We start from the raw sequence: 15944 nt of genomic DNA, 5'->3' as shown, positions 1-15944 counted from the left end.
TGGGAAATATGCAAAATATTTTCAAGCCTCCTGTACAGTTTTAGGAGTATAGAATATATGAAGGAAAAGGCCTCCACTATAAATCCAAGCAGGCAAAAAAAACAGTTCTGCTGAAGGGGCCTCAATATCTCAGCACTGGGTGAAAAATTTTGTCCCTGTAAAGCGGGTTTTGACCCAGGTATATTTTATGACTGTCTCTGGAACCGCAGACTTTGATATACAGGGCTCTTCAATGCTGGCACTACTTGGTAGGATAATTCTTTATGATGAGATATTGTCCGGAGTGTTGCAGGATGCTTAGTAGTATCCCTGGCCTCCATCACTAAAACCAGTAGCACTGTTCCCACTCCATCCCTTTGCCCTCTTAAATGGAACAAACAAAAATATCTGTAGACAGTGCCAAGTGTCTCATGGTGGGGAAGTCACCCCTGTTGAGAACTACTGATATCAACTGTAAGATCAACTATGATAGATATAGCACAATCTCAAAGAGATGCTAGGATTGTTTCACATATTTTCTAGAATATAGAAATCTAAATAAAACAAAAACATTATTGATTACAGTAATTGTCTTTCACCAGATTAGTTCCCAAATTGTTATATTTTAAGTCTGGTTTTCTAGGCATTATTTTTAAATGGGCAAATTTAGCTGAAACTGTTCATTAATACTGTGTACTTTGTTCATTTATGTCATTCAACTACTATTACATACTTCAGTTCTGTGTTTTATGACCTATAAAATATAAGAACAAAGTGAGAGGTGTGTATTTTCATTGTGAATCTTGGAATATTCTCTATAGATAAGGTAAAAGCTATAAAATACTGGCTGTTAAATAAGAATTGTCCATAGGTTAAAAGCTCCTTCTTTTTAAATTTTTAATAAAATTTCTAACTCTGTCAAATTAAAAGTTGTGGTGACTTAATTTTTATTCTGTGAATAATTTACAATACAGGAGGATCTTATAACCTTCTCAACAAATACTAAGTAAGCACCTGCCAAACACAAGCCTTAGAGAATGAAGTGATGATGAATGTGAATTCAGCGCCTTCCTGTAAAAACCTCTGTCTGAAGTCTGTGTTTTCTATATTAATTTTGCTAACTCCTTATTCTGTTCTTACATATCCAAGGCTTAGTGGTCAGACAACTGTTCTTCACTGCTAACAATCTGTTGGTGATAAAACCAACTTTTATAGGTTTAATAACTAAATTTCCTAACCAGATTACTTCTGAGCTCCAGACCGTTAACTCCAACTCTTCACAAGGCAATTCACTTCAATTTTCTATTAGCACCTGAAGTGCAACAAATCAAAATTATCTTCATCCTGCTCTCCATTCCCTATGCTTCAGTCAAATAGGCTTGTCAGAATTTCTAGTCTGCCACATTGTGGGAAACAGAAGTCTTGATGTTTTTAATTGCCATTTCTACAGGCATACTCCAGATCTGATCTATTATAATACTTTTGTCTCATCTCCCCAATGCCTACCAAAACAAGGTATATCTTCGTCATTTTTCAAGGCCCTTTTTCAACTATACTAAGCCTAGTTCTATATTCTGTTTAATATAAACCCTTAACTCCAGCTAGCTGACTTCCTATTGTATGAACCTACAATGTACATTCCTGCTTTTCCACCTTTAGCATGAATGAGTTAAAAAATATTTGCTGCTATAAGGCATCCAGATTTTCGTTTATCCAATTTAATCTTTGAATTCTGTAATTCTGTTTTTTTTTTTTTGTTTTTTTTTTAGTTTAACTTAAAAAACAGATTATGGGGGAATCTGGGTGGCTCAGTGGGTTAAGCCTCTGCCTTTGGCTCGGGTGATGATCTCAGGGTCCTGGGATTGAGCCCCACATGGGGCTCCTTGCTCAGCGGGGAGCCTGTTTCCCCCTCTCTCTCTGCCTGCCTCTCTGCCTACTTGTGATCTCTCTCTGTGTGTCAAATAAATAAATAAAATCTTTAAAAAAAAAAAAACAGATTATGTCAATCTTGCTTAAAATCTTACTAGTGCTTTCCATTGCAGTTAAACTAAATAATACGTCTCATGGCAATTTCTTCTAATTTAACTGGGCACAGTGTATTTTTATTTACTAAGGCTGGAAGTTCTAGAGCCACTTACTCATAAACTGGCAACCTCTCCCAAAGCCTCCTTCAGGCATTAGTTCTTCCTGTTCCTCCTGTGTAAGATATAATACTACAGTTGATTGTATGCTCCCTCTTCTCTTTGTTCACGCTTCAGTTCAAATTTCATCTCTTCGGGGCGCCTGGGTGGTTCAGTGGGTTAAAGCCTCTGCCTTCAGCTCAGGTCATGATCCCGGAGTCCTGGGATCAAGCCCCACGTCGGGCTCTCTGCTGAGCAGGGAGCCTGTTTCCTCCTCTCTCTCTCTTTCTCTGCCTGCCTCTCTGCCTGCTTGTGATTTCTCTCTCTGTGTGTCAAATAAATAAAATCTTAAAAAAAAAAAATTTCATCTTCTCATACAGGACTTCCTTTATTTCCTAGCGCAAAACGTACCCCCCAACCCCCACCTTTGCCTTCTTTTACTTTTTCTATAGAATTTATTTTCATGTGTAATTAATGTGCTTGTATTCATATCTATTTTCTGTCTCTTTCATTAATATAGGAAAAGGTCTTTCTCTGTCTCAACCTTATCTTCACAGTTTTGAACAAACTTGATACACACTGATATCAAATACTAACAAATATGTTATTGAATAACTCAATGAAATATTTAAAAATATTTGTTGAATAATTTAATGAATAATTGCACACGCAAATAACTGAATGAATAAATGCATGTCAAGAATAGATCAAAAGATTCTGCTTCCATGATGACCAAGTAATTCCTGCTAAACCAACCATCTCGCAGATAACTATAACCTATAGACATCCTCATAAAAAAGAAAACAAAACACTGAAAAAGCACTACTTGAGAGGCAGACTCCGTCCATGCCATAAGATTAACTAAAACTCTAATAGAAAATTGCTAATAGGGTCACCCGGGTGGCTCAGTTGGTTAAGTGACTGGCTCTTGATTTCAGCTCAGGTCATGATCTCAGGGTCCTGGGATCAAGCCCCACCCACATCAGGCTCCACACTCAGTGAGAAGTCGGCTTGGGATTCTCTCTCTACCTCTCCACCTCCTGCCATGCAGACATGCACACACTTTCTCTCTCTCAAATAAATAAATAAATCTTTAAAAATTTTCAGTCCTTTATGAAAACAAGATAGTAGACTTGTACAGGAATAGTCAACATGAAAAGTGAAGGAGAAGATTTTTCAGAATGGAGGAATCTGCTCGTGAAGAGCTTTAAATTCTGCCTAAGCTCTGCCCAAATTTCTGATAATGCCCTGAACTGTGAATGGACTATAAATTTGCAGGGAAGATGCGAAGAAGTCTAACTTTACATTTAGCTTTATATTTCAGTCCTAACCATTTTCTTTTTTAAGGTTTCCTAGTTGTTGAAATTCTCTATGGTTCATTCACTGATACTATAATGTTTCCTCAATTCTTTGAAAATATTGTAATTCTCTGAAAACATTTATATTAGCTGCTATGATATCTTTTTAAATCCACCATGTGGGTCTAGTCAAAATCATATGTCACGATAGCTTTTTATCCAAAAGTATGAGTTATATTTTCCCGTTTCTTATCATGTCTAGAAATTTTTTGTTGAAAATTAATATTATAATAGATATATTGTGGCAACTGGATTGTGTCGTATTCTTACGCTGATTTTGGTTTAATGCTCTAATAGGCAGTTAACTAACTTACCTAATTCACACTGCAAAATTTGTCTTCCTCATGCCACGCAGCCATTAGATTTCATTACTTTCTTAGCTTAAAAGGCTTCAGCTTTCTGCTGCTCTATCAGTTCTGTTGGGAAATATACTCAGTTAAAAAAAAAAAGTTACAAACTTACAGATCTGGCCCCAGTACAATTAAAGCCTTTGTCCTTTCTCATTAGGGACTTTGGAATATTTGCTGTAAATGAACACTTCAGTTAATGTTTTGAGCAGTTAATGCTCAGATTTTAGATATTTCCTCCATAGTTCTCTTGCTGATTAAAATTACCCTTTAAATTCATGTTTTTCAGCCCTGAGTTCTTATCTCTGGAAGTTGAATTGATAAGGTGAGTTTTTCTTTTCTTTTCTTTTTTTATGTTCGGTTAGCCAGCATATAATACATCATCAGTTTTTGAAGTAGTGGGTTCAGTGATTCACTAGTTTGTGTATCGTTGTGTATCACAACATGTGCCCTCCTTAATACCCATCTCTCCACAATCCCTCCCTTCTGTAACCCTCATTTTGGTTCCCAGAGTCCAGAGTCTTTCATGGTTTGTCTCCCTCTTTGATTTCTTCCCATCCAGGTTTCCATCCCTTCCCTTGTGGTCCTCTATTCTTTGTATTCCACATTTGAGTGAAACTGTGTGATAATTGTCTTTTTCTGCTTGATGTATTTTGCTCAGGTAAGGCTTTTCTACTGCCCATGCTCTCCTGCTATAGCTGTGGAGATTTGGCAGGGCCCACAGGCCAGAATCCTGTACTGTCATAATTTTAACATCTAGTTGCAGATTTTCAATTGTAAACTCTCATATGACCTCTTAGACTCTTAAGTTTCCTTAATTTTTTTTATATTTTATTCAGATTTTTAAATCATTGCCTCTGAGAGGTTTCACATAGCCTCTTACTCCTACTATCATTACCATATCTCCTTTAAGTTTTAATTTTGTTTTGAAATAATATTTCTGGGTCTCAAACACCTCTTACTTTAGAAAATGCTAATATATTACAAAATGATATATTTTCTCTATCATCATCCTTTTAGAAATTGCTGAGTTTCTACAAAATACTTTAAATTCTTCATTAAATGTTATATATCAATATATATTACTTTATATTCTTATTATATACAAATACATTTGTATTTGAATTTTCATTGAAATTAATCATTCTAAACAAATTAGATAAAATTTAAATATCTTTAACCTCCTGTTGATTTTCTAAATGATATGTATCTATTCTATGTTAATAATATTACACATGGAAATTCTTGCTATAAAGTCATGATTTACAGTAGAGTAAGAGTTATTCTAAGGATCAGATTGACACAGAAATTCTGATTGGTCAATAACTAAATAACTATTCTTTTTTTTTTAATTTTTTAATTTTTAAAATTTCTTTTCAGTGTACACTAAATAACCATTCTTAAGCAATGGATGTGGAACTATTAACCACCTTTCAAATTTTTGCATTATTATTTTAATCTTGAGTGAGATGAGACCTTAGATATTTTAATAATAAGGTTTTAATACTTGATATTTGTGAAACAAGAAAAAAAATGTCAATAATGGCCAGGAAATATTATATAAAGCATACCATGGGCAGGAAATCTATAATTTGGGTTCTTAATACTCTTCTGTTGGTCAAGTTACAAAATTTTTTCAAATTAGATTTTCATTTACTCTGTAGTAAACTAGAGCTCTATCAATATTTGTAGAAGGTATGCTAGTGTTCTGAGTTAATCCTCCCTTCAGGATTTAGCAACCTTAGGCACTTATTCTTCCACCCACCAACAAGGTTGACTGCTAATGGCCCACAGAGTTGCCTTTTTCAATTGTTGTTTTAGTGCTTAGGAATTTGTTCCTCTTCCTGAAATTATTTTAACATTACATAGTTCCTGGTTTACTGTACTATATTTTTTTTTTACTCATAACCCTTTAATCCATCTGACATCTTTCAGCTATTTATATGACAGTCATACTAATTTAGAAATATGATTTGTTTCTTCATATATGCTGGTGAAATGCTGATTTTCTTTCTTCCTCCCTTCTTTCCTTCTCTCATTTCATATAGTTAGAGTCCATTTTTACAATTCCTAGTTTTGGGGGTTAATTTTCTCCTCTATTGCCAACACCATGGATTTTAATTTTACTATAAAGTTTTAATTTCCTTGAAAGAGTACAATTTATTTTCTTCTTACCCTGAAATGATTTTTTTTTCTTTTAAAACATGTGTGCCCTGTTCGATCTCAATAAGACTATAAAAATAACTTTCTAAAATGTATTCTGATACCTATAGTAAATAAACCTCAGTGGTATCTTTTTTTCCGAATGTTAATTATGGTTTTTGTTTACTTTTACATTTTTTCTTAATAAGAATATTGTTATTTATTTTTCTACTTGCTCATCAAAGAAAAGGGACCTGTCAAGACCCAGTACTTGCCCCAAATAGTGTGGTTTTCCTCTTGGTTCCAAATACTCTGTGCTTAAATGGTGATTTAAAAAAAAAAAAAAAAGCTACAGAATTACAGTTGGACAAAAGGCCCAATATCCAGAGTCTGCTGACTATATGTAGATTGCAAGTAACCTGACATAAATTTTATCTCTTAATTTTCAGCTTTCCAACACTTTAAGTAAAACTTAGTAAGTGTAAAATCACAACCCCCAGCATGTATGCCAATTCGGAAGCTTCTTATTCTGCTATCTCCCCTCACTATCTTAAACCCATTGGTTTTCTCACAGCTGTGTCTTGGAAAGGTGAGGTGGTTTTGCTAATGCAGCAAACAAAAGTTTTATTGATCAAGAATTGTGATTTCTCAACCCAGCATTATGACTCTTTCAGTTAATAAGATTGCCTTCAAAACTCGTCTTTTTTCAGAGTTGATACTTTTTTCTTTTTCTTTTCTTCTTCTGCGTTTCTCTTGTTCTTTTTTGGGGTGTGTGTGTGTGTGTGTGTGTGTGTGTGTGTGTGTGATTGTTTGAAGGAACAGTGTGAAGGGCAACTTCAAGAATACTAGTTAAATATCAATTAAGCTGCAATTAGTTGACTCTTAACAAGTAAGAATTTCCTACTCAGAGAAAAGAGTTCGGGAGGAGGCATCCTCATAAAGAGAAATACATGTTGAAAGACATAGTAGTGTGACAGAGTAGCATGTTTGGCAGACACAACCATTTTGGTGCAGGTTAAAAGCAACATGTATGGGCAGTAGAAATCATGTTGGAGGAAGAAATGTAAATGACTAGCTGGCTTCAGATGTACAAAGCTGTACATGTTTATGTATGGGTTCTGTGGTTAGTGAGGAAACACAGGTGTTCATCAAAGTGGTGGTATGAGTATTCTATGATTTGAGACAGGTGGTGACCGTGTGAAAGATGGAGAGGAAGAAGAGGTGCCAGAGTGACAAATTAAGACTCTATTACAAGATTCTGTGTGTCTTAATAGAAGTCCTAAAGCATGAATTTGAGAATTTGAGAAATTTGAATTTGAGAAATATTGGAATAGTGAAATAGTGGAATTTGAGAAATATTTTAGTCACAGAATTAAAAGGACAATTTGATGGAAGGAATACATTTTCAGAAATGGGGGGGAACCTTCAGGTAGGAAAGAGAAATTGAGGTAGAATGTGACTAATTAAAAAATAAAAGCTATGGGAGAACAAACTGTTCAAATCTTATGGAAGTCAATTTGCCAATTAAGATTATACATAGTATAATATTATATATATTATATATTATGTACATATGTATATTGTGTACATTATATATTATAATTATATATATATAATCTTTGATCTCATAAGTCCACTTCTGTGCACTTATATTATTCTTGTGCACATGTTAAATAATTTTATACAACCTCATTTATTACCAGAGTGTTATTTATATCAAAAGACTGGAAATAATTATAATATGTATCAGTGGGAATTTATTTAGATAAATTATGATATTTCCATTCATTGAATTATAAAACAGTGGTTTAAGTTTAAAAAAAAAAAACATGTTTCTATGTATTGGTATAAAATGATCTCAAACTGTTTTTTTTTAAGAGTAAGTTTTTTTTAAGAGTACACCTTTCTTTCATAGCTTTATTGAGATATGATTATATACATAAGCTATACATGTTTCCAGTGTAAATTTTGATGGATTTTAGAAAAAAATATATGTATATGAAACCATCTTCATAGTCAAGTTAGTGAACATGTCTGTCATCTCTTAAAATTTCTTCATACTCCTTTTTAGTCTCTTCATCTTTCTTATCAACCCTCCTTCATTCCATTCTGTGTTGTCATTGATCTATTTTCTGCCACTATAGATTGATTTGCATTTTATAAAAGGTATATGTAAAATTATATGTTATCTTTTTAGTCTTGCTTCTTTCATTTAGTATACTTATTTTGTGATTTAGACATGTTGCATGTATCAATAGTTGATTCCATTTTATTGGTGAATAGTATTCCATTGTATGATAAGCCACAATTTTTTTTTGACTCATTCATCTTTTGATGGACATTTGAATTGTTCTTAGATTTGGGGTATTACAGATAAAACTTTCATGAACATTTGATTGCAGTGCTTTTATGGATGTATGGTTACAATTATCTTGGTTAAATACCTAGAATAATGTTTGAGGTAGTATAGTAAATGTATGTTTAACATTTTATGGAATTGTCAAATTATTTTTGAAATAGTAGCACCATTTTACATTCCCACCAGCAGTGTATGGGAGTTTAAGTTGATGCACAAATTCTTCAAAACTTTGTATGGTCAGTATTTTAAATTTTGGCTATTTACTGAGTATGATGGACTTTCATAGGAATTCATTTACATTCCCCTAATGATTGATTAGTTGAGTGTATCTTTATGTGATAATTTGATATTCATATATTTACTAAATCAAATATTTAGCACAAGGAATTACATATTCTAGATATAGGTGCTTTTCAGATGTTCATTTTGCAAATATTTTCTCCCAGTTTATGAAATACATTTTCATTTTCTCAAGAGTGTATTTTGAAGAGCAGAGATTTTAATTTTGATAAAGTCTAATTTGTTAACTTTCCTTTTATAGTTCATATATTTTGTATCACATATAAGAAATCATTGTCAAACCCAAAGTGATTAATATTTTCCTTTGTTTTCCTCTAGAAATTTTATAATTTTAGCTTTTACATAAGATGTATGATCTATTTCAAGTGAAATTTTGCATATAGTATGCGTCAAGGATCGAGTTTGGCTTTTTTCTTTTTTCTTTTTCCACATATGGTTGTTTAACTTCTCAGCATCTTTTATTGAAAAGGCTATCCTTTCACTCGTTGAATTGTGTAGGCATTTTTGTCAAAAATCAATTGACTGTGTATGCCTGGATATATATCTAGACTTTCTTTTCTATTCCCTGATTCACACCCTGAGATTTAGTACCCATATCAAAGAAGGAAAAAAACTGCTCTCAAAACTAGAAAAGTATGTGCCAGTTAGAGTCCTGGCAGGAGTCAGTTGGAACTCCTCAAAGTGATTTCAGTGAGGGGAACTTTGACAAAGACTTGCACAGGAAGGAAAACCCAGAAAATGACATTGGTAGTATTAAAGAGAAAGTCCCTTGGACCTCTGGGGCAAAATAGGCATCAATGAATTTCCACTCTCATTTTATTATAATATATCTAATTATAATATGTAGTAACCATTTGTGAGGAAAGGTACACATTGCTTTAAAAAGACATAGTCAGGAGTTAGGAAATGTTGATTAAAAAAAAAAAGTTATTTGGGTAAATGGCAATCCAAGTAGAGGAATTATCATGTATGATGACCATCTAATAAAAGGTAGAATAGTACATTTCTTTTAGCTATAAAAATTCCAGAATGTGAGAACGAGAGCAGCCAAAAGTAAACCTGGCGAGACAGGCAGAGGCCAGGCTACATAAGGCCTTATATGTCAAGTGATAGATACAGATCTTTATTCCAGGAGTTACAGGAAAACATTGAGGAGTTAAATGATATGTGAAGAGTGATATAATATGATTTGTAATTTGAAAAGAATTTTTGTCTGATAAGCCCCATCAAGTTTTTCACAGTATAAAATACAGAGAACTTATTTAGGAAGCCAGTACAATAATACAGATTTAGAAATGCAACGGTGGAGAATAAAGTAAAATCAATAGGATTTCATGATGGACTCAATAGAAACAGAGAGAGAAAGGTAAGCTTATTGAACTTTCAGGAATACCTGTGATACCTTTACTTCCTATTCCACTGTACTGAATGTTTTTTAAGAACAAGGTCCATTCTGAGAACTGACAAAGCCCCTCTGGGCTGAGACCAGCTCTGAGACTATTAGCATTCAGATCCTTTTTCTTTTTTCTTTACTTTTCTTTTCTTTTCTTTTCTTTTCTTTTTTCTTTCCTTTCCTTTCCTTTCCTTTCCTATTCCTCTCTTCTCTTCTCTTCTCCCCTCTTCTCAATTTTTTCCTTTTTTTTTCTTTTTTCTGCTCTCCCCTGGTCTTTTCACAGTGCCCAATCTCTACAGACTGCATTTATTCATCTGACTTTTGACTGGGTTCAGCCAGTACATGGTTCTTGCAGGAGATTGAAGGGTGGAAGGAGGTCAAGGTAATTTTCTTTGTCTTTGCTTGGGTGGCTTTTCTTTCTCTTTCTTTTTTTTCTTTCTCTTCTTTTCTCTTTCTCTTTTCTCTTTCTCTGTCTTGAGTGGTGTTTCTTTTTCTCTTTCTCTTTCTTTTTCTCTTTCTCTGCCTTGGTGATGTTAGTTTCTCTTTCTCTTCGTCTCTTTCTCTTTTCACTTTCTCTGCCTTAGATGGTGTTTCTCTTTCCCTTCCTTTCTCTTTCTCTTTTCTTTTTCTTTGCCTTAGATGGTGTCTCTAGCCAATGTGTGTACCTACAGCAGCAGTTCACACCAGGCAGGGTTGATAAATTTTCTAGCTTTCTCCAGTGACATCAGCTCCTAGAATTTCAAAATGCCTCCTCCCCTTGTCTGTGCAACCTAGGTTGATAGTAGTTTCCTGCTGTTGCTAATTTCTGGGTTGCCTTATATACTCAACTTGACTTCTTAGACATCTCATTACTTGTATAACAAAATCTCCTTTAAGTTCATTCTTAGGGAAGTTTCTGTTTTCCTATTTGGATTTTGAGTGATAAACACCTCAAAGCCTAAATCTGGAATTAATAATTGTAAATGTTTAAGATTTGCATCATGGGCTTGGCTCTACTCTTCCAGGTCAATGCAAGAGGTATTCTTTATGGATTAAGAAAAGCAGTGGTATAATAAATTAAGCACTGAGTTTTTTTCTTTCACTAGGCAGCCCTTTAGATCATAGTTCTTTTTTTTCCCCAAAACAGAAATATTTTAAAGAGTGAAAGTGTTGTTATTATATACTTAGCCAATAGGGATCCATTCTGACTTGGGTCTTAGAATACTGTGGCTTTATGCTTGTCCTTCATAGTACCCCAACTGCATACAGCAAACATTCTGAACCAGATAGTCAGCTTTTGCACAAGATTTTGATTTCTTTTAAAATATTCTTCCAAATTTACTATTGAAAGTTATAAACAATAATATGAAATGATAATTTTATCAAAATCTATGTTCTATCAACCATTAGACATTTACCAATCACCTGCTAAATTAGAGGTATAATGTCATGTTTTCACATATAGTAATTGATTTCATATCCCTTATTTGTCACAATAAAATTTTAGAAACTGATGCAGAGAGAGGTTAATCCAATTGCAGAAGGTCATTTTAATAGACCATAATGTCTCTCTTATGACCTGCTATAGACAATCCATTTTATTTTTGGGATTCTTTAGACTAAATCTATCTTTTTAAAATTTTCTTTTCTTCTATTTTGGTCCAGTTAGGCCAGATAATAACTAGACATCAAAGAGAAATGGCATATTAGGTCATGCACTTGATGGAAAACAGCAATATTATAATTAAAATATTTCAACATATGGAGGCAAAATGGAAGTGTCTGAGGGAATTAACATCACACTGAAAGACTAAGCCTTTTCTATGATAAAATGTAACATGTTGAACAGACTAAAAATGTTTCTGTATTAGTCAGCTTTTTAAGTTTCATCCAACAGAGACCAATTTTGGCTAAGTTATTAAAATAAATTTTTGAAAGGAAATTGGCATCATATAATCTACAATAAATTCAGCTTTTAAAAGCTATTCAGTTAGACTAGGATGAACTTCACCAAAGACCCTCACCAGGCAATGTCACTTTTACCAAAAAATATGACCTGTTATTTTGCCCTGACAACAAACCAAGTTAAAGGGTAATAGGTAGTTTAGGGTCTATGAGTCAGGGGACACCCGAAGTCTGTCTCAACTCACCCATCCTGGTGGCCATATTGCCCCTTGGGTAAATATTTATATTACTGTTTTTATAACACTATAATCCTGGTGATGTGGATTAATTTGTTGTGGGTGATGATGATCCTGTAGAATAATTGTCTAGCATCATGGCACTTTAAGGAACCATTGTGTCCTGGTCTGGAACTTATATTGGAAACAGTTGTGAGCAGAGCTTACCAGCAGAGCAGAGACTGCAGCCCTGATAGAGTACATTGATAAGGACATTATCAATATATCGATAAGGACATTGTGTTCAGCTCCTGTGAGTGCAGTAGCACCACTAATCTTCAAATATGTCTTCAAACATGGTTCTGAAGCAATACCAGGTCTTAGGCATTGTACAGGAGACAGGATATTGGCCCCTTAAATATATCCATGTCCTAGCTTCCAAAACCTTTAATTTACTTTACCTTACATGGTAAAAAGGAACTTTGTAGATGTGGTTAAAGTCCTTGAGATGAGAAGATTATCCTGGGTTATTCACGTGTGCCCAGTCCGATTATGAGTCCTTAAAAGTAAAAAAAAAAAAAAAAATACCTTCCTTAGCTGTTAGGGACAGATGTGATGACAGAAGAAGGGTCAGAGAAATGCAGTGATTCTGGCTTTAAGTTAGAGGATGAAGACCATGAGCCAAAAAATGTGGGCAGCTTCTAGAATCTGGAAATGGCAAGGAAGCAGTTTCACTCACAGTGTCTGCAGAAAGGAACATAGTCCTGCCAACATCTTGATTTTAACCCAATGAGACTGTGTCAGCCTTCTGACATACAGAACTCTGAGACCATAAATTTGTGTCTTAGGATACTCAGTTTATGATATTTATTGTAACAGTGTTGTGAGTTGAACAATGACCCCCAAAGATATATATACTTCCTAATCCCCCAAATCTGCAAACATGGCCTTATTTGGTTAAAAAAAAAAAAGTCTCTGTGGATGTAAATAATTTATGGATCTTGGATGGATTATCTAGATGAGCCCTAAATCCAATAACAGATGTCCCTATAAGAGACACACACATTATGTAATAATATGTATTTCATGGATTCACTGTGAGGATTAAATAAAATAGTGCATTTTTAGTATTTACCCCAGGGAACTATAAAAACCTTAAGAAATGTTGACAATTTTTTTTAAATTATTGTTGTTATTTGAGGTAGTTGAATCAGACAATTTTCAATAACCAATCAGACTGTATATCTTACAGCATTTTTGTGCACCTATTATTATACATGTGCTTGGAAGTGTAGAAGAACCTGCAAGTACCGATATGAATAAGAAATCATATTTTCAATAAGCTCAGAGTCTAAGCTTAATTGTTTAATTTTTTTGTATAAACGTCATCTTAATCCAGAGCTTTAATGAAGGCACACAAGAAATATTAACAAAAACATTTGCTCATTTAACAGTATCCAGTATTTTTGGCTTTTACTAGTAACTTCATGCATTTATTTTAAAAATATTTGATTTCACTTTCTGTGAAAAAAGTTTGGCAATATGGAAATGATAAGATACCATTGTTTCCAGAGGCAAGAGATTAATAGAAGATTATAATTACTGTAGGAGAGGTATAGGCAAAACCTAGAGAGAGAAGGAAACATTAGCCTTGCTTTTATATTTTGAAAAGTAAATAAATTTTAATTCATCTGATGAAATTTCAGTGCCCCTAAATCTAGTGATTTAGTGTGTATGAGAAAGTGATTTAGTTCCACTGTCGCAATGCAAGTTGGTAGAAAGCAAAGGCTGGAAGATGCATAGCCTGTGCTTTACTCCAGATGGTGCTTCTGCTTTTTGGACTAGATGTCACTCTGCATCCCTCTCACCCCACCCCCTGCAAAATGGAAATGATGTTAATCCAGTATCTTACATTAAATACTCTTCCTTGTGCAAAGTTTTCTGGATGACAGTATTTATGCTTTATCTTAAATTTATATTTATTTATAAAAGTCAGTTGTTCTCCTGTGGAGAAAACTATCACTTTCACCATTCTCTTTTATCCCTGTGATAGGATAAATGCAAGAAGACACAGAACTCTCTTAGGTATGATTATTTCCTTATGCCTATCTTTCCTGTTAGGTTGTTCTCTATGATGAAGAGAGAAAGGAATAATGGAATCATACACTCCTACCCAGTGAGCAGGATTGACTAACATGGCCCCAACTAGTGTGATTATTTATGAGATGCTGTTCTGTTTCCTAACAACTTTAATAGTAATAATGGCTAACCTTAAAGCAGCATTTACTATATGTCTGGCAGTGTTTTAAATCGTACTTTAACTCCTCAACATAGATGTATGATTTAGCTGTGACTGTTATCTGTGATTTACAGATGGGCAAACTGAGGCACAGAAAGGGTAACTTGGCAAATGTCACACACTAAATGGCGGAGTTGGGATTTGAAGTTGATAGTCTGTCTCAAGAATCTATATTCCTAAACCATCTACATTATGACTCTATTAAGGAAGTCTTTACATTGAGTCAAATCTTATTTCCAAGTTGTAATCTATAACTGTCAGAATTATAAAATGCTAATCTTGGAAGAGTTTCCAGAAATCAGCTGGACTGCTAGACAAAGATAATGTATAGGTAGAGAATTCCAATCCAGTGACCACACATTAATCCTTTAAATATTTTAAATTCATAGTTAATTCAAAACTATCCCATTTCAAGATAAAATATTGTTGGTCTGTTTTCTGTTTCTCCTGTAAAATGGTCTGCAAGTTTTCACCAGTTGGTTTATTCTGCTTCTCTGTGATACAGCAGTCTTGGTGTCTTTTGAAATCACATCACTCCAAGTCTCACATAGCCTTTCCATCAGGACTCTTGCCCAAGCAGTGTGTGATAATTAAAACTGTAGACTCATGTTCTATAATTCTGTGAATACTAACTTCACTTTCAATGGCTCTTGCAGGGTTAGGTGACCTTCCCTTCTTCCCCCTCTTCTTCCCCCTCTTCTTCCTCTTCTTTGGAGTGATAAATCCATGCGTCCCTGGTTTGCCTTTATCCAATGTTCCTATATAGACCTAGGGCTTTTTTTTTTTCCTTTGTCTCTTTAATTTTATCTTATATTTGACCTTTTTTTTTTTTAAGATTTTATTTATTTATTTGACGGAGAGAGATCACAAGTAGATGGAGAGGCAGGCAGAGAGAGAGAGAGAGGGAAGCAGGCTCCCCGCCAAGCAGAGAGCCCGATGCGGGACTCGATCCCAGGACCCTGAGATCATGACCTGAGCCGAAGGCAGCGGCTTAACCCACTGAGCCACCCAGGTGCCCCTATATTTGACCTTTTAAGAAACTTTTGATATAACTTTTCTTAGGCCATTCCAGCTAGGCATTTAATTGGCTTATAATTTATAATGATAATAGTTATTCTCATTCAGTACTCCACCAACAGATTTCTTGAATCTCACCTTCTTTCATACTGCTTCTTTTGGGATTAAGGTAGACAATTCATGGACCAATTCCTTAAAATATTGAAAGGAGATGTGTATCTTTAAAAGGTGATTGCTTACTCCTATTATTTTATTTTATTATCTGCTATCCCTGATTGATCAACTATTCATTGTGTTGACTTCTTGGAGATTCTGCTCTTGTTATATCCCCATTTTAAAACTTCTTAATTGACTATGTCTGCTTCATCAGATATATTTTGTTTTGATAAGTGTTTTGGGGCTACAGAAGACAATAATTTCTAAAATACTATGTAGAATTTTGCTGAACTTATACATTAAGGTCACATAAGGTCAGTTCCAGTATATCCTTTTGGAAAATCAGGGCATTACTTATAATTGCCTATATTCTGA

Source organism: Enhydra lutris, unplaced genomic scaffold (assembly GCF_002288905.1).
Source record: "Enhydra lutris kenyoni isolate GAN:26980312 unplaced genomic scaffold, ASM228890v2 scaffoldscaffold2, whole genome shotgun sequence".
Lineage (NCBI taxonomy): Eukaryota > Metazoa > Chordata > Mammalia > Carnivora > Mustelidae > Enhydra > Enhydra lutris.
This window is presented reverse-complemented; position numbering follows the sequence as displayed.